The sequence below is a fragment of the Protopterus annectens genome, chromosome 2.part2 (assembly GCF_019279795.1).
Source record: "Protopterus annectens isolate FY-2018-M chromosome 2.part2, PAN1.0, whole genome shotgun sequence".
Lineage (NCBI taxonomy): Eukaryota > Metazoa > Chordata > Ceratodontiformes > Protopteridae > Protopterus > Protopterus annectens.
This window is the reverse complement of record NC_056730.1, coordinates 144336623-144356487: the sequence shown is the minus strand read 5'-3', so window position 1 is coordinate 144356487 and position 19865 is coordinate 144336623.

The following is a 19865-nucleotide window of genomic DNA, read 5'->3' as shown; positions in this document are numbered from 1 at the left end:
CAAATGGGGTAGGAATCTATTAAAGGATTTATTTTTGTGGACTGAGGAATGCTTACTTTGCCTGCTTTAGTTAAGGTTGCACTGTATGTGTGCTTTACTGCTAGTTGCTGGGCACAGACCCTATAACCAAAACATTTTTAAGTATGACATTGATTTTTTTCAGATAAATAGCAATGGAAGCACATTTAATTTACTATTAGTCCTGGCACAATGATGTCTTCATGTTAGGCTAAGATTTTTTTTTGTGCCTACTTTAGTTATTTAGGGAGTAAACTGTTTTGGTTACTTCATGCTCCAGCTAGTCAGTTTGGATTGTGGGCCCAGCCTTATTTTAATTCTGTTGTCATTTCCATTACATGCAACTAGGAAGATACACTATTTTTTTTTTGTATTTATTACTACTTCATTTCTCAAGGCTTGAAGCTGAATCCTTTGTAAAATAATTTAGTTTAAAAGATGCACCATGTTAAAAATTGTATCATATTTAGCAAAGAACAAGGACTAACAACATGATGTGTTGTATATGGATGTCTGCTACCTATTACTGCTGTTTTAACTGTGATGTATCCCGTATAAATACTGACCTCTGCCAAAAATATATAGCATATGCACTGTGAGTGACAGTGACTGACATTCTCTTTAGAAAAGTAATCTTGTCAATAATAGTCATTTTAGGTATTCAGAGGTTCAACATATTTTCAAAGATTATAAAGTGCTGAGAAAAATGTATACAGATAAAATAATGAATATATTGTTTGTCATATTCTAGGTATAGTTTTAAGTAACACAGATTTAATAAAAATGTATACATTCCTGAAATTACAAAACACTCCTAATCATATGTAAAGATCCATTTAGATAAACAACATTTAACTGTTACAGATTCACAGAGGTGCCTTAGCAGGGCATCCAAAATGAGGCTTGTTAAGACGTGTTCGGCACCACAGAGTTGTGTTTAGATTCCACCTCTCTGCTGAGAACCATGTGCTTATTAACCAGCGTCATGCACACTAAGCACACTGTAGCTTATGCATATGTATCTCTTATGTATGCATATATTCATATATTCATTTTCAGTTACCTATTCAAAAACCAGGCCATCTCACTAAAACCTTGTGTCTTTATTTGTACTACTGTGCTGTGCTATAATTATGGTTGTATTTGTAGGTTTATGAAACATATCTGATTGAAAATGTAATATCCCTAAAAAGTTTTTTTTTAATATGCAGGTGTTTGTGAACATGTCATACAACATAGTATACAAATTGCAAAGCGTTTGCATTTCAGCAGTAGAAAGCCTAATCCAAACTATTTACTGGCTTAAATCAGGCAGGTTATTGTCTGGAAGTCTGAACATTTAGTTATAGTACACATTAAATCGTCTTAGTTGTCTCACAAAATTCTGATGTCCCTAATTTTAATTTCAGAATCCCCTCATCAGTTACAGACAGTACTCACATGTTCCCCATTTAAGTCTTCATAATAAGAATTTTAAATCAATTGCTTAGAAGGACAATTTTGTATTTAATCTTGTGTGACAAAAATCATGACTAATTACCACGTCTGCATTTCAATTAAGCCAGTATGAACAAAGGAATAATTTACCAGATCCCTTTGTAACCTTGCTTAAGTAAAAAAAAATATATATATATCTTTTTTTTGTTTTTTTTTTTTTTAATATTTTATTTGTATACCTAATAAACTGCATCCTAAAGATAAGAAAAAAAATCACTTTGAGTAGGCTGACACTTTATCTTGGTAACCTTTTAACTGCCTGCTGTGCAGATGAGTAACCACCATGGTCTCAATTTTCCAAAGGAGGTAGATTCTTACTAGTGGTGCCTGAATGTGTTAATTAAATAAGGCTTCCCTGCAACTGTGCAGTCTAAAACACATGATAGAGAGCTGTGGGGGTCATTTTAATATTTTAAGAGCCTACAGTCATGTCACCAGGCATATGCAATTAAGAAGCCAGCTAAAGCTAGTGCAGTGACAGTACAGAAAATGTCACAGTACAGGACAAGTGTGTGATTGCTTCTTATTTGAGCATGCCTCGGAGTAAGCTCTATCAGTTTATGAAGATTTTATGCAAAAAAATCATATTTCCTGGAAAAGAATCCTCTGTTTTGGGATTGCTGTCCAGTGCTCACTTGTTAAAGGATAAGGCACAATATTTTTTATTGTTACAGTGATGTGCAGCTATTGTTGCTCTTTTAATTATATCAAGCCCCAGACAGAAATTCCATGCCACTGCATTATGATGTCATAAAATCAGACAAAAAGAGCAGCCACTTAATTTGCTGGGGTGCTTACAAAGCCAACCCCCTCCCCGAATGTGAACAACTGTTAAATCTGCTTTGTTTTTCATCAAATGACTGCTGTGTAAATACATTCTTTTTCAATAGAAATGTCACTCCTGCGCCACAATAAATTCAAAGAACAGCATTGTAAAGTTATGGTGCTTTGATTCACAGGCCTTTCATCCAAGGGAGAAAAATTGTACTTATTTTACTTTAATGTAACTAACCTTGAAATTCAAGCATAATGGGAGGCCTTTTATGATGCTCCCACTTCATTTATTTACAGTTCAGTTCTGAATGAAGGTATTTATTGTAACAAAACACAATTACCAAACACAGGCGGATTCTACTTTATACTATCATTGCACAAACTGAAATGTAGCAAACAGTCTTTCACACTGTTATTAATTTCCAGCATGTTCTGCATAAATAATGCCATAACTAAATGCCACAAAGTACAGCTACACTTAGCATTTCTTGCCTTTCACTACTCTATCCTCTCGCCTGCTAGCCTACATGAGGCATGTACCATTTAATAATAAACTCTATAAAATTAGAACATTTACTTGTGATTTTGACTCATGATTACTGGCAGTCTATCATTTCTGTAATAACAAGCATATCCAGTCAATGGCTGGTTGTCAATGCACAATGCCACACAGCTAAAACTGTTGGAATTTTAAGCAAGGTTTTACTATATACTTGAAGTTCATGACTATAACTAAGGTATCAGTACCAAATTTTAAAATAATATATGTTTGTCCTTCACGGTATTTTCAAAAACATAATATAATCTCACTAAAAGAGCAACCATTTGTAGAAATCAAAGGTTCTTTGTCTGCTTTTTTCATCACCTGCTTGTTTGCAGCTCACTGTTTGCATCATGTGGAGCAATTTATACTGGTGACAAGTTATACCTTATGAATTATACATGAGTGCATACTTTTTAGCAATATATCTAAATTAAACAAAATGAGCTCTTAGGAAGCAAATTTAACTAAGACAACTCTTCCTGCTGCTGTTGTACTAATTTTGTTAGAGCAAGAACACATGCAGACTGTAGACATGAGTGGATGTGCCTGATTAGCCCAATGGAACCAGTGTTATCTGGAAGGAGACTGCAGAGTGGGGATTATGTCAAAGATACTTCAAAGTAAAAGAAATAAAAGCCTTAAATTTCTCATTGCTATCGCCTCCTAATTATTTAATTCTACACCTGCCATGGTTAGCAGCTGAACAATTTTGTGGAAGGGAAAAAGGCCTGTCCATAAGTAATATTCAAATAAGTATAATTTCACCAAATTACAACAAAGAATATTCTGACTATTTAAGCTAGTCCATTTCCAGCACACATTAATTCTGTCATTTTAACATTGTCTGAAGCTGTTAGGATAAGTGGAAGGGGGAGGGAGATATTTATTTTAGGTTAATTGGAGCACACAAAAATGATTTACTGAGTTACGTTTAACTGTTGTGTTCTATACTGTATCATGCAGATACAGGTTTGTTTTATCTAAGACAAGGAACACAGCAATGGGAGAATCAGTATTTAATAGAGTGCATTTCAGTTTGGAAGATGTATTAGAAGAAATCTTATGTTTGCAGATTTCAGTGTCCTTATCTACCTATATAATATTACAGGGTGATGAACATGGTAAACTACCCATGTTAAAATCAGCAAATGGGATCACATTTTATAGAGGGCCTTAGTTTCTTGGAACAAAGATTAAAATAAATCCAGTTTTGAATTAAGGAGCATTTGTGATTTGTCCTATAATTGGTCTCTAAAGTATATGAAACCTGATACACATCAGCATTGTCAAATTATTGTCCAGGTCTGCAGCAAAACACTTCTTACTTAGATATAGGTACATTCCAGAAAAAGGTCAGAACCATAACTAGGTGGGGTAAAGTGGGAGGCTGTCCTAAATGCAAGCCATTAGTGGGTGCAATCAGCAAGTGTCAGTACTGCAGGAGTGCAGTAACGGTATTGATTTATGAATGCGGATATTGCATTTGTGGTTATGGCTGAAGTGCTCAGTCTGTCTTGATAAAGTGATAACTGTAGCAAGCTGTTTCTTAGATATGCAGCAAGCAGCTTGCTACTGATGTAAAAAGCAATGTGCTACAATTAGAGAGAAGATTTTCTTTTAGTTTTTAACTTAGAAAAGACCTTTTCTTGCTCATGAGGGGGACACCAGTTTATGGAACTACACAAGGCACCAGAAAACTTAGCTATGATTCTAAGAAAAGTAAACAAAATTATGTATAGTCACAAAAATATTGTAAGGAATCGTAACAATTACACATAATTAAGCTGAATGAAAAGGTGTGAGGTCTCCTTCAGGTGAAGAAAACAGAACCACTACAAGCACATGGCAAAACTACAAGGAATGTAGGGAGTTTGAGGATGTAGGGGAAGAGCAGGAGTTTACAAAATCATGTCCAAAAAGTCTGTTAGAAGGATTGCATGCCAGCACAGAGGGGTGAAAATATTTTTAGTAGTACATTTTTAGGTAACTGTTATTTTACTAAAAGCTACCTATTTTGACCTTAGCTAAAAAACTTGTTTTCCCCTCCCTGCTTAATTCATTCCAACTATCCTGATGTCCCCATTCTTCACCAAGTCTAACTGCTCTTCCTTCCTCTCCTGGACTACTCCAAGTCAGCTGGGGTCAGAATGGATCTTAAGAGCATCCTGGGGGCAGTGCAAGCAGCTGTTCCTTTTTTATTCCAATTTTGTTATCCCTCTGTCCTTTATTACTACTGGCCTGGCACCTCTGGCACCCTGTCACACTGGGACTACCAGCCATACCTCTCAACTTTTTAGAGCAAAAAATCTGGACAAAGCCTAAAATGCTGGGGAGACAAATAGAGACAGATTTTAAATATTGCTCTTACAAACTTAGAAAGTTGATAGAATAGGTTTTGCATTAGCATGAATTTTCTGAATGATGTGGAGTCTTAAACTCAAATGTTGGCCATTATTTAATTAGTTCAGTCCTCAGCTATTTGCCAGAAAGGTACAGATTTTAGGAGGAACATACCAAAACTATGAGGCAAAAATCTAGACATTCTGCAAAAATCTGTACAGTTGAGAGGTATGCTACCAGCTATGTCCCTTGGCCCTCCAGGACTCTTCTGGTATTGCTGAGGTTGGCTGTAACCATAGGCATCCGGGGGATCAGCACTTCTTTGTAGCCATCTGGGGATGGGTTTATTATGATCTACCCACATTCTCCTCTCCCCTGCAGACCTAATGGTATACCTGAGGGGCAGGTGTGCAATGGAGATGTGCTGCCTATTGCCCTGCTTCCACAGAAGCTCAACCATGTCTCCACCCTTATCCCCTTCTTCAAGTCACACCTATGAGTGTGTCATCCCTAGCCTCCACTATGGATCAGCACATGAGATGCCCATAGGTCCACCCACTCACCCCAGGATGGTAATGCTCATCCTTCCCTGATGCTTTGTCAACCACCTGACCGTTAATTGAACCTGGGTCAACTGGGTCGTACTCAGGGCTTTATCCTTATATGCCATAGGAGCTGAGGGGTGTTACTTTTTATGATCTACACTTATTTTTCTTGTCCCCCACCCATGCATTCATTGATAACTTAAAAGGGCTACTCCACTCTGCGGACTTCACCTCCCCACAGGGAGCATATTCGACAAATTCCCTCCATCCTGGATGAACATGCCCATCTCTCCCTACCAGTACCTAATGGGCCTGAGACTCTAATCAAACCTTACTCGCCTGGGCCATAGGAAGGGCTTTATTCCTCTATGCTATGGCACTGGCAGCTGACAAACTTTTTGTGCTAATAACTTAGCACTAACAATATATGTAATCTGCAGTACTGTAATGACAGCTCACAAGCTCACTGTGGTGGATATGCATAGCTCAAAGGAATTTGTGAGGCTGAGTGAAAAATTATGGTTCATTGAATTTAGCTACTCAAATTCAAGTCATAATTTGCACAAATACTTCATAAGCACTAAGTTGTTCTCGTCAGTCTCTGTACCTCATACGTGTGTGTGTGTGTGTGTGTGTGTGTGTGTGTGTGTGTGTGTGTGTGTGTGTGTGTGTGTGTGTGTGTTTTATCTATGCATGTATACATGTCTATATGGTTAAATGTCACCAGATCACCATACCTCTACATCAGCATACACAACACTCTCAGTCTATTTTTATAGGTATACAAAAAGTCAACAACAAAAAAATCAAGTCACTATGTACGCTTAGGGAATACCCTCACTGCATTCTACAAAATCTGCAAATAAATTGTGAAAACATCGATTTTACAGACCCCCTGCAACCCCCAGACCACTGCTAATTATATATACTAATTATAATATACCTGCTAATTATATATACTAACTCCAAGATCTTACACTCCATTGGGAAGGGACGTATTCCCCAATCCTGGAGACTGTTGATCTTGTACACCTGTCAGCCATCTGTTTTGTAGACAAAAGTGTGTCTATAAAACAGATGTCAGCTTTTGGGAGTTTTAATGAGCTGAAGCAATCCCATCTTGATATATGTCTGTCTGTCTATCTGTATATCTATCTATCTATCTATCTATCTATCTGTCTGTCTGTCTATCTATCTATACTTTGTAGATGGAGTATGCTTTACTAACTCTTTGCTTGATTTGGTAGAGTCAAAGATCCTTAATTGGCTGCTAGAACAGAAATGGATAATTCCCTGCAGAAACTAAGGCAAGATGAAACTATAGTAATAGGGAGATTAAAAATTATTCCACTTGAGAGGAAGCATGCTTCTCAACCTCTCAGTGCTAGCAATCTGAACAAAGCCAGAAATAATGGGGGAGACCCAAAAATAAGGACAGATTTGAAATATTGCTCCTATACACTTATGAAGTCACTAGAATAACAGGTTTTACATTATTATGTATTTTCTGAAGGATATGAAATCTGAAAATCAAATGTCTGTCATTATTTAATACTACTTAGTGATTTCAATCCTCAGTGATTTGCCAGATAACCATACATTTTATCATGAACAGATCAAAAATATAGGGCAAAAATCTGGACATTCTGCAAAAAAATGGACATTTGAGAGATATGGGAGGAAGAGAGAGTGACTATGAGGAAGAAATTGTTTCTTTCTGTGGAAAATGTGGAAAATGAGCACTTATTTTTACCCTAGAATGGGAAAGTGGTAATTTTGGGGGAATGTTTGGATATAAGACTTGCTGGAGCAGCGACTCTTCTAGAATCTAATAAGACTTGCTGGAGCAGTGGCTCTTCTAGAATCTAATAAGACTTGCTGGAGCAGTGGTTCTTCTAGAATCTAATAATTGTGGACCTGATGTCAAAAGGCCCTCCGTTTACTGCTGAATGCGAACATGTATAGCGCTTCTACAGCTCACATTTAAACCTGTTATATACCGGGTAGAGGTCAGTTGCTTCTGCCGTCTAAAAGAAAGACTGAAATGTTTAAAGACTGCTTTGTACTAGGATCCCCTAAGGAACTATGTGCTTTTTTATTCTGAATAAATGGCTTTGAACAGGCTGATCAGTTTTATGTCCAGCTGTTGCTCAACAAAACCAACTCCAAATAAAAATGGAAAAAAAGGGGTTGATGATGTTTTCTGAGCAATTGAAATAAGCTTAAGCTAAACGGATATTGAAATAAACTGCATTTCTGCAACTGGTTAGTTCAGACAACTCACTCTTCTTATTATTGCTGTAATTTTGTGTTACGAAACTCTACATTTTGTTAATTATTTCCCCTTCAGTAAAGTCAATGTTTCTTTTAAATGTAAGACATTAGTTGCTTTATTCTACAATCATTGGCTTAGGGGCCTCAATATGTTACACATAGTAGAGAAATGCAGGGCAAATGTGTCTAATGTTGTTCTTTTAACCACAGCTTTTCAGGTGTCCTACATTACCTATACTGTTGCATGCTTTGACTACCATATTATACTGATTATCTGTGCAACTATCAGATTTTTATTGCACCATACAGGACATAAAGCACATTAAAGTAGCATGTCTGATTTATTAAATTGCCATTGTGACGCAATGTCTCCCCTTCCAACAATGAACATCCTATTCTCTACTGAATGTCACAGGTTATATCACCATGGTAGTCCCCTTTGCATTCGTGTGACTTTTGTCAGACTTACGTCTGATTGTCAAACTACATTGCTATAGTAGCAAAGCCCACCAACTTAATTTTGTTTTAACATCCCTTTGCTTTTATAACTACTGTAGGTATGCGCAGTGTATTATCAGAGTGAAGATGGATCTTAATATGTAATATTGCAGAGAAATGAATTAAGTCAAAGGGAGTCTAGTTAAGGCAATATTTCTGGTACTCTTGATTTAACTAAGGGATACTTATAGATTTCCCTCACTCTTGAAGCCAAAGAAATGATATTTTCCACTTCTGATGGTCTGTTCTACTGTCTTACCCCTTAGTTTCCACAAAAGCCTGACACACTTCAAACACTCATGGACACAGTTTTCAAACATCATGCTAGGAACTCAGAAGCATATAATTCATTCAGAGGTTTAGGGAGTCGCGTTTGTCTAAAGTGCAAATTGTACTGAGTTATTTGAAACAGAAAGGACTTACAGTCAGTGATGCCAAAAGCAAGCTTTGTATGACAGAAGCCAGATACTTGGGATATGTAATTGGCAGGCAGGGAATAAAACCCCAGCCTGAAAAATTATAATTAATGTGAAACCAGCCTATGCCAACCCCTAAAAGCAGATTAAAGCCTTCTTAGACCTAGATGGCTATTATCAAAAATTCCCATTTGAACATTGCTATCACATGCTGCCCACAGGCTGAGCTGACCAATGGTAAGGCTCCCATAAAGGTGAAATGGACAATAGAAACAGAGAGAGAGCCTTTAGACAATTAAAATATTTGTTATGTTTAAAAACAATCCCGGTAGCACCTATGTTTCAAAATAATTTGTGGTGGTAAGGATGCCTCAGAAGTTGGGATAGGCCAGTTCTGTTAAAAGATGTGAAAGGTGAGGTGCACGCTATCTTTTCTATCAGTAGGAGGTTTAATGTTATAGAATGTAGGTGCTCAGCCATTCATCAGTAATGCCAAGCTACTAAATGGGCCTTCACCATCCTCAAATATTAATTTATTTCAGAATATTATTTGTATTACTAATAGATCATGTCCCCTTATGGTGGCCTTTATACCAGCTTCAAGCCATTTAACTTTAAAATCCAGTACAGGCCGGCTATGTCCACATCAATGTGGTTGGGTTGTCAAGGGCTTAGAAAACACCTGGTTCTATGCGCTGGTTCATGTGGTATAGTGACTGTTTAATGCATGAAAACTGCTACATAATATGTTAAAAATCATGTTTGTACTTTGGTAAAGAACTCAGTAGAGGCAAATATGCTACAGTAAATAGAGTTTTTATACTAGTTTAGGTAATGTGAAGCTTATAATCAAAACATCTAAGACACCATGTTAAAAAGCACATGAATTAGGGACATGTGCCTTATAAAGAGATGCTAAAACCTGGACTAGGGACTGTAGGTAGTGTTGTTGAGGATAGAAACCATAGAAACCTGGAGAAATTTTCACTGGATGCACTGTGGGTTGATTTACTCAATCAAAATATAGTAGAACTCAAGCCAGTATCTGTACTGAAGTGGTTTCAACATTTGAACCTGGACCTAATGAACTATGAGTTATTTACCTAACTTCAAATGACTGAACTGAGCTATGAGTTACTGAATCAGCTATGGTATGTGCAAAGTTTGCTGTCAAATACTGGACTTTTGCATTTTGTCACTTTAATAATGAACATATACATGTGATCACTGTAAATAAATTACATTAAATCTGAGTCGTGTCTCCAGTATTTTGTCTTACTACAACACACACACACACACACACACACACACACACACACACACACACACACACACACACACACACACACATTTATAATACATATATTTATAGATAGATAAATAATTATATATGTATGTGTGGTGTTAGGAAAAATATAGATTTCTTATGATTATTCTTCACTCCCTTCCTGAATGGTGTATGAATTGATATAGATATTTTCTTTCCTCTGAATTCGCAGGATCCAGAATCTATAAGGTAAGTCTTAAAAAAATGCAACAAAGATGAGCAAGCAGGATCAAATCCCTGAAAAGGGAACACTTGCATATTTTATGTATGATAATTATGTTAAAGAAAGCTGTAAGTATTTAAATGACTGGTTTCAGCTTACTAAAAATTGTTCTGGTGTTGTATTTCCATTAAATGGAACTTATGATAAGGATAAATTAATGAAACTGAAGGGTATTTTGGAAGCAAAGAAAAACAAAGTAAGTGGAGAACAAATGGCAGTATTTTATTTGTGGTACACTGAAGAGCTTAAAAGGGAAAAGGAGTCAGCATTAAGGGGGTTACAGTAAGCTAATAGAAAACTGCTGCAACAGGTAAAAACAGTTTAAGAAGGCAGTACAGACCAGTAAAAAGGGATCCCTTCATCTTCTTTTAGCAGGTTTGAAACAAAATGAGGATAGCCAAAAGGCAGAAACTTCTGAAGAGGATGATAATCCTCCAGCAGCTACTGCACCCCCCCACCCCCATATGCACCTGTGTGGGTACATCCTATACAGGATTCTGCTGTTTCCCAGACCTCTACATATTGGTCAACTGTCCACTGGATACCAAGTTAGTGTGATACTGTTTCATCTCAGAGACTAGTTTCTCTGTTCAATCTCCATCTTCTGAACAGGCATCTGCATTCGAGGGGGGGGGGGTCCTTCTTCCTATCCTTCTCAAACAGCTTCTACTTCTCCAACAGGGGCATTAGTATTTGACACTCCTGCAGCTCATCACACATGCTCACATGACAGGGTAGAACAAGAGGTTGTGGCCTCTAGAGAGAATCCTTTGGCACCTCTCAGGAAAATTCTGGGGGCTAATAATAGAAAACTTGTTCATCGTCCTTGGACCCCTGCTGATTTGCATACTATGTCTAAAAGTTTTCTAAATATTAGAGAGGATCCATTAAGGTTTAGGCAAGAATTAAAAACTATATTAGAATGTCATAATCCTACCTTGACAGATTTAAATCAGCTGCTCAGGGTAGTTACTTCAGATGAAATAAGAAAGCAGTTACTGGAGAAGGCTGAAATAATGGATTTTACTTTCACAGGGAATGCATTAATAGATAAAAGGACAGCATTGTTAAACAAAATTATGGACGTGTGTCAAGTTAGGATTGATTGGTCTAAGATACAGGCATGTAAATAAAAGAAAGGGGAAGCCCCTGCAGACTATTTGAGTCATCTTAAAGCAGTATTTGCTAGGCAGTCAGGGATACCAATTTCAGAAGAACAAGCTAAGCCAGCTATTGTAGCAGCTTTTGTGCAGGGTCTGCAAAACCCTGTACAAAATCAAATAAAGCAAGTGCTCATAGACTGGCAGGGAAAAGGGTCTTTAAGTGCTGCAAATCACTGTACTGAGTTTCAGGCAAAATGGAGAAAGGATACTGAGGACAAGTTGTTAACTTTGCAAATCAGGCAGCTAGAAGCCCCGAGTGGTTGGGGCAGAGAGGCACGGAAAGAGGGAGAGGAATGACTAAAGGATTTAGTAAAAGTGCTGGTGAGGAGAACAAAGTGCAGCTGGTTGGCAACAATGAGCTGGCAGTGCCCCTCCTGTCTCATCTGATGGATCTTGCTTCAATTGTGGAGAATTAGGACATTGTAGAGGCGAATGCCCACACAGGCAAATGCAGAGAGTCCAAGATACCTGGACTGAATGACCACCGTATTATAATAATGCTGCTTTTCCTACTCCACCTCCTCACATTGGAAGGAGTCAGGAATCACCGTACTGACTTTACCAGGATAATGAGACAAAAATAAATCTTGACCTTTTGCTGACAGTAGATCAAAAGGGACCCTATGTTAAAGTAGAAATAAATGAAAAGAAAATTACATTCCTGGTGGACACTAGAGCCACTAGGTCTGTATTGAAAGTTACTTCAGATAGTCAAATACCAGTATCAAGACATAAAGGAAAGGCAATTGGAGTAACAAATGTTAGTTACATATCCTGCTTCAGAACCTATACCCATTTCTTTAGGTTCATAGGTTCATAGGTTGGTACTAGGCTATCGGCCCTTGGGCCTATACAAACCTAGCCATAACAATTCACTGGCTATTTCTTCCGACACTATTTACTTCCTGAACCCCTATCTAGCAGGGTGAATGACGTGATCCCTGGGGGTCTGACTGAAGAAAGGCATTATTTTCTTTTGAGTGTTACTATGCCAGTGAATCTGCTAGGGAGAGATCTGTTGTGCAAACTGGGTTGTACTATTTACTGTACACCAAAAGGGGTGTATCAGGATGTCCCAACAGAATCAGAGGGGGAAGTATTAGCAGTCTTAGCAGAAGCTGAAGAACAGCCTCTTGAAGGCATACATACAATTGACAAACTGCTACAGCAGGTACCTGTTAACTTATGGACTAAGCACACTAATGAAGTAGGTATATTAAAATCTGCAGAACCGGTAAGAATAAAACTAAATTCATCAAAACCTCTCCCTAGAGTTCTGCAGTATCCACTGAAACCAGAAGCAGAGCAGGGAATCAGACATGTAATTCAGTCTTTGATACAACAAGGAATAATAGTGCCAGTTAAAAGTCACTGTAATACTCCTATCTTCTCTATGAAAAAGCCAGGAAAGGATACATAGAGATTTGTGCAAGATCTGAGAGCTGTAAATAACAGAGTATTACCAACTTCTCCTGTGGTTCCAAATCCAGCAACGATACTTAGCTACATACCACCTACAGCAAAATATTTTTCTTCAATAGGTCTTTATTCAGCATTCTTTTCTATCCCCATCCACCTTGAAAGTCAGGGGTTTTTTTTGCCTTTACTTATCAGGGACAGCAGTATATGTGGACACAGTTGTCAAGTATATACTGAATCTCTTTCATTATTTTCTTAAATTCTAAGGAAAGATTTGGAAGATGTGACATTTCTAGGTGGGTCTGTGCTAATGCAATATGTAGATGGTTTACTAATAGCTTCTGATTCTTTTCAGCAGTGCCAGCAGGATACCCTACATCTTCTGACTATCCTTGCAGGAAAGAGACACAAGGAATCATGAGAAAAGTTACAGTTATGCCCATCTTGTTTACATTATCCTGGTCATTTATATCTCAGGGTAGTAGACAGGTGCTGCCATCCCATACTGAGGCAATAGCTAAAGTGTCACGTCCAACTACTCAGCATCAGCTTAGATCTTTCTTAGGTATGACAGGGTATTGTAGGCATTGGATTTCAAATTATGCAGAAATTGCTGAACCTTTGACAGAGCTTTTAAAGCAAAATACTCCAGAGCTCCTTCCTTGGGATAATTTGTGTCTTTCGGCTTTTCCCGGTTAGGGGTCGCCACAGTGGAACTCCAGTCCGCTAATGATTGGCAGTTGATTTTTACATACTGGCTTGCCAGGCCTGACGCACAACCTTCAACGAAGGTATGCCCATTCATGCATGTCTCCACGCAGAAGACGCTCTAGCTGAGAATCGAATCGGACAGCGTCTTACTGTGAGGCGACAACACTACCGCAGCACCACCACCACTGCATAATGAAGAGGAAAATTCATTTCAGAATTTAAATCAAGCTTTGGCTACTGCCCCAGCTTTAGGGTTACCAGACTATGGCAAGAATTTCATTTTATTTTGTCATGAAAGAAATGGATTTCCTCAGGGAGTGCTTACCCAGAAACATGGAGACAACTATTGTCCAGTAGCTTATTATAGTACAGCACTATATTGTGTTGCAAAGGGATTTCCACCATGCCTAAGGGCAGTCACTGCTGCCACCATTCTAGTCAATCTAGCACAGTCACTGGTGCTGAGGTATGATCTTATGGTAGCTGGCCCTCATTCTTTATCATCTCTCTTACTTGGAATGAAAACTTAGCCACTCTCGACTGCACGTCTAACTAAATATGAACTCACTTTACTTAGTAATCCATCTATTTCTCTCATACGCTGCTCTGTTCTAAATCATGCACAGCTACTGAGAATGGTGAACCGCATGATTATGTGTGTGTGACTAACTATCTTCTTTCTCCTAGGGATGACTTAAGGGACACTCTTATACCGAACGCTGAGCTGGAATTATTCATGGATGGTTCCTGTGGAAAAAAAAAAGAAAGGGACATCTGATAACTGTGATTGCAGTGTGTAATACACATGAAGTGTTGGCTCAACAAAGATTAGAAGGTGTTTCTTCTGCTCAAATAGCTGAGTTAGTAGCTTTACAAAAAGCTTGTGAATTTGCAAGGACAAAGTTCCAAATATATATACTGATAGTTACTACGTCTTCAGGGTGGTACATGATTTTGGTCAGTTATCAGCTTTGGATTTAGGGAGGTTTTCTAACCTTAACTGGCACTAAAATTAAAAATTATGAATATGTAAACAATTTGCTGGAGGCCCTTTTACTGCCTAGAATGCTGGCTATAATCAAATGCAGTACCAATCAGAAGATTGTAGACAGTGTTACACAAGGGAACAATTTAGCAGATTATGCTGCCTAGCGGATTATAGAAGGAAATTGTAATAATTTTTATGTAATGCTATTGCAAAACTCTAATGGTGATGATGTATTAAAATTTGACAAAGTGTCAGTTTTCCAAGCTGAATCACAGGGAGAAGTTCAGAGGTGGCTCAAGGATAGATGTATTAAATCCTCTGATGGAACATGGCAACATCCGGATGGCCGTCTGGTGGCACCTGCCTCCTTGCTATCTTACCTGCTAAGGGCATATCATTTACCATCCCATGCAGGTAAGACAGCTTTATTTAATCAAATTACCCAAAGTTGGTATGCCCCTCATGTCTCCTCTTTGATACTTCAGTATGTTAATAATTGTGCAACATGCTTAAAGTATAATGTTAGCATAAATGCAAATATTAAGGCTGCGAGCTTACTGCCACCTTGGGGACCATTTGTAAATGTGCAGCTTGATTTCACTCAGATGCCAAGAGTACATAATTTACAGTATATTCTGGTAGGGGTGTGTATGTTTTCTGCATGGGTAACAGCTTACCCATGTCAGAGGGCAGACTCTACCATGGTAGTAAAGAAATTAATGTATGATTTTATTCCTAGGTTTTGTACTATTAATAGTGACCAGGGAACCCATTTTAACAATTACCTGATGAAGGAATTATGCAAGATTTTTAATACTAAATTGAGTCTTCACTGTCTCAACCATCATCAATCATCTGGACTGGTGGAAAGGGTTAATAAGATCCTTAAAAATAAGATTTCAAAAATTTGTGCTGAAACAAACCTTAAATGGCCTGAGGTACTACTTAGGTCTGATGAGCAGACGAAGCATGTTGAATGCAACAATAAAACTGAGTCCCTTTGAGATATTAATGGGAAGACGCATTGCCCTTCCAGCTGATCCCCTGTGTCAAATGAAGAATTAACTCTAACAGATGATATAATGCTACTATATTATAAAAGACATCCATTTCTTACAGCAGTATCATAGAACCATGCAAGAAGCTTTTCCTCGACCTCCCCAGCTGATCCCCTGTGTCAAATGAAGAATTAACTCTAACAGATGATATAATGCTACTATATTATAAAAGACATCCATTTCTTACAGCAGTATCATAGAACCATACAAGAAGCTTTTCCTCGACCTCCTGACCAGCCTTGTCAGCAACTGCAGCCAGGTGTCTGGGTTTATGTGAAATCCTTTCAGAGAAAGAACTGTTTGAGCCCAAGGTGGAATGGTCCTTTCCAGGTGCTACTCACCACCCTGACTGTGGTGCGTTGTGCAGGACTACCAACCTGGATTCACTCAACTCACTGTTAGACCTGTTGTGTAGGGGCCCAAGATGAATCATTGCTGCTGGTGAAGAAGACCAAAGAATTAAGGAAGATTCATCTGCCCTAGTGAAGAATTAAGAAGAAAAAAAACAACTTAAAAAGCACTTCATGATGAATCCTGTGACAACAGGTACTTTGGCTTTGTTTTTGTTGCTGATTCCTTTTATAACCTGGTCGAGAGAAAATAGTTTCCTGTTGGTTCTTCGACACTATGCTGTCGACTTACTAAGAGCCACTTAAAGTAATAGAAAATAAATGGTAAATATCTTCAGTGAGCCAAGAAATACTTTATTCCAAAAACAGTTAAGCACGTTCGTTCTTACAATATGAAGAACTTCATCAGAATGTAAAAACTATTAACATCATATGATCACCCAAAGCCAATGACCACCCATATCCAATTAAGACAATTAAATAATTAATTAGCTAATATTAAAATGCGTTAGCCTTAACACAGGCTGCAAAGAACAAGCATCATTTAACGCAGGCCATGCCAATGCATTTAATCTAAGTTGCCATTTAAATTCACACAATTCTACATTCTCACCAACTACTTTTCTTTGCAAGTCTTTATATATTTGCTCAATAATTTTAAAAACAAATTTATGCTCAGGATTTCCAGTCAGATGCTCATAAAGAGCATTAGTACATTTTTTTATTTTTCATATCTAAAATATGCTCATTTGTACGATCCTTAAACTTGCTTTTCACTTAACTGAATTTGGAATAAAGTATTTGTTGGTTCACCGAGGATATTTACTATTTATTTTCTAGTGCATTTTTCAGAAGTGGTTCTTAGTTTGTCCTACTGTGCATTTTTCTCAATTTTTGCTGCTGTGGACTTAAATGTGACAAACTGTTGGGTATGTTCGCATATACCTCATCATTCCAGGGCAGGGATTTCCATGATTCCAATTCCTGAATCACAGGTAACAGTTGAGAAAGATCTTAGTGATACTAATCTAACTTGACATAATGTGACTCATTTTTCAAAGCTTGTGTCTCTTCAGCTTGCCACTACAAATCATGGCAACACATGTTATGCCAGAAATGGGACTGTGCCAGTGGGTATCAGCAAATGCAATGACACCAGACATGAAAGTGTGTTGAACTCTTTACAGTTAAAATGCTATGACTGGAGGCATGGCATGGGCATGATAGAGGATTGTTACTACATTTGTGGTGATCATGCCTACTCCTGGTTACCCACAAACTGGTCAGGGTGCTGTTTTGTGGGCTATATTACTCCTGCTCTTCAGCATTTTATAAACTCTCCAGCAGGTAGACTGAGAAATAAGTGGGCAATCCACCGGGCAGAGCAAGTATTTTCAGCTTTTATTCCTGTGTATGCAGTGCAAAAGAAAATGCTCAAAATCACCATGCTTGCTCAAATTCTTCAGGAGGTAACTAACCATACTTCACATCAAGATGGCAAATTGAGAAATGACAAATGCGAACTGTGGTGTTACAAAATCAACTGACACTTTATATAATGCTTGCTGTGAAGGGTGGGTTCTGTGTCATCATTGTTCTTATATTATTGACCATCATGATGAACAATAAATAGCTGGCCAATTTCATGGAGCAGAGGTCCAAAGATTTGGACAGCACCTCTAAACAATGGACACTTTTCGGATGGTTGGGCAGTGTATTTGGTAACCTGGGACCTAGTATATTACAAGATATCATTACAGTAATTGATATTATTCTTTTGGTTGCTTTAATATTTTCTGTTCTAAGGGCTGTAAGCACAAAATGCTTAATCTCACCTGCACGTGAAATTAAATTTGTAACTGATAATGAACTTAAATAAAAATTCAATCAGTGCAAATGATGAATATTATGATGCTAAAGCGTATTTTATCAAATTAAGAAAAATCAAAATATAAGTGTGTATTGTATGACTGGTAGTGTCAAAGGGGGATTTGTTAGGAAAAATATATTTCTTATGATTATTCTTCACAAAATGTATATTACCTTACAGCTTCATCACAAATGAATCAAACAAAATGTTTATAAATTATGTTAAAAACAATATGTATTATAGATGCATAATTATGCAAACCACAGATACCCAAGTTGTAGTTTTTAAGTGTTTTACAACTGCATTTTAATATCAAGCTATAAGTGTATAAACAGACTAAGGAAGGTAAAGAAACTGCTGAAGGGGTTAAGGGATGTTATTATGATCAACAGAGTCTGGTTATAGAATGCTCATGAAAGGAGGAAAAGAAACAACGTGAAAGAGATTTTGCTTTATGTCAGCTCTGACCTCCCGCAGGTAGAGGATGGGTAGTTAAAAGGAATGTTGGGGAGATAGTATGTACTGTTACTGAAAGATACAAGGCTAAAAAATAAAACAAGTTGTTAGGCCAGGTGGTTTGCATTTCTAAAACATTATTGTTACTAAAACATGGTTGTTAAGTGTTCATATGTAGCACTAAGTGAGAAGCATGAGGGTCTGCAGAGACCCTATTTGTTAACTAATATGAAACATCAAAATTCTGCATGCATGTTACTAAGAAATGGTATATAAACTGTATCTGTTTGCTGCTTGGTGAGACTGACAGTCTCCCAGCACTGTGATTTGTGATTTGAAAATAAATAGGGAAATGTTTTGCATATCCTGAAGTGTTATTCCTGACTCAAGACTAACAGGTAAATCATTGTTATTTATGTATATTTTAATTGCACCATAATAGTGGGTATATAGATATAGTTTTAGATATAGCTATAGATATATTTATCATTATTTATATCTATATCTATCTACATATATATATATATATATATATATATATATATATATATATATATATATATATATATATATATATATATATATATATATATACACACACACACACACACACACACACACACACACACACACACATACACATATATATGGAAGCCTAACTTCTCTACAAATATTGATCAACAAATGATCAAAAACAAAGGCTAAAATAACCACATTAAAATAGATTTTTTTTCCACGGGGCAAGTCCCTCTCCATCCCCACTCCCTCTGCTAATTGCATATACCAACTCTGAGAACACACTACAGTGGGGAAAAGGCACATGTCCTGATCCCTATTATACTATGATCTCATAGTGAAAAACCTGATAATTTTCCCTTCGCAGAGACTTCCCTTACTATGGAACAGGGTCCCGATCTACATAAGACAGAGCCCCTCACTATCACTCTTCAAGAGGAACCTTGATGAGTGGATGGGTAACAGAAAGTTCACATCGGGGATCACACCAACAGCACTACTAGATAGGGGCCAAGGGTACTAGCTGCTAGTACAAGGGTCCAGGGAACTACTAAAGGGGCGGTGAATACCGCACAACATGGCTGGGCTAATATATGCCTTCGGGCAGATAGCCCAGTAACAACCTATGAGCCTATGAACCTATCAACTCTACTTGCTTTTTCACTTATGATGAAATAGTATGGATAACTTTTCCATCTGAAAAGCAAAGCATTAACAACCCTTTGTATCTCAGCAACACTTACTTTCCAGTTGGTAACTGGGAATAATGTAGGCAACTCCCAAACATCACCTTTCTAAATATTTAATGATGTTATTATCTACATGCTATAGCTGTAGCATATGGAAAAGCATGTACTTTTCCAAAGTAGTTCAAGGAA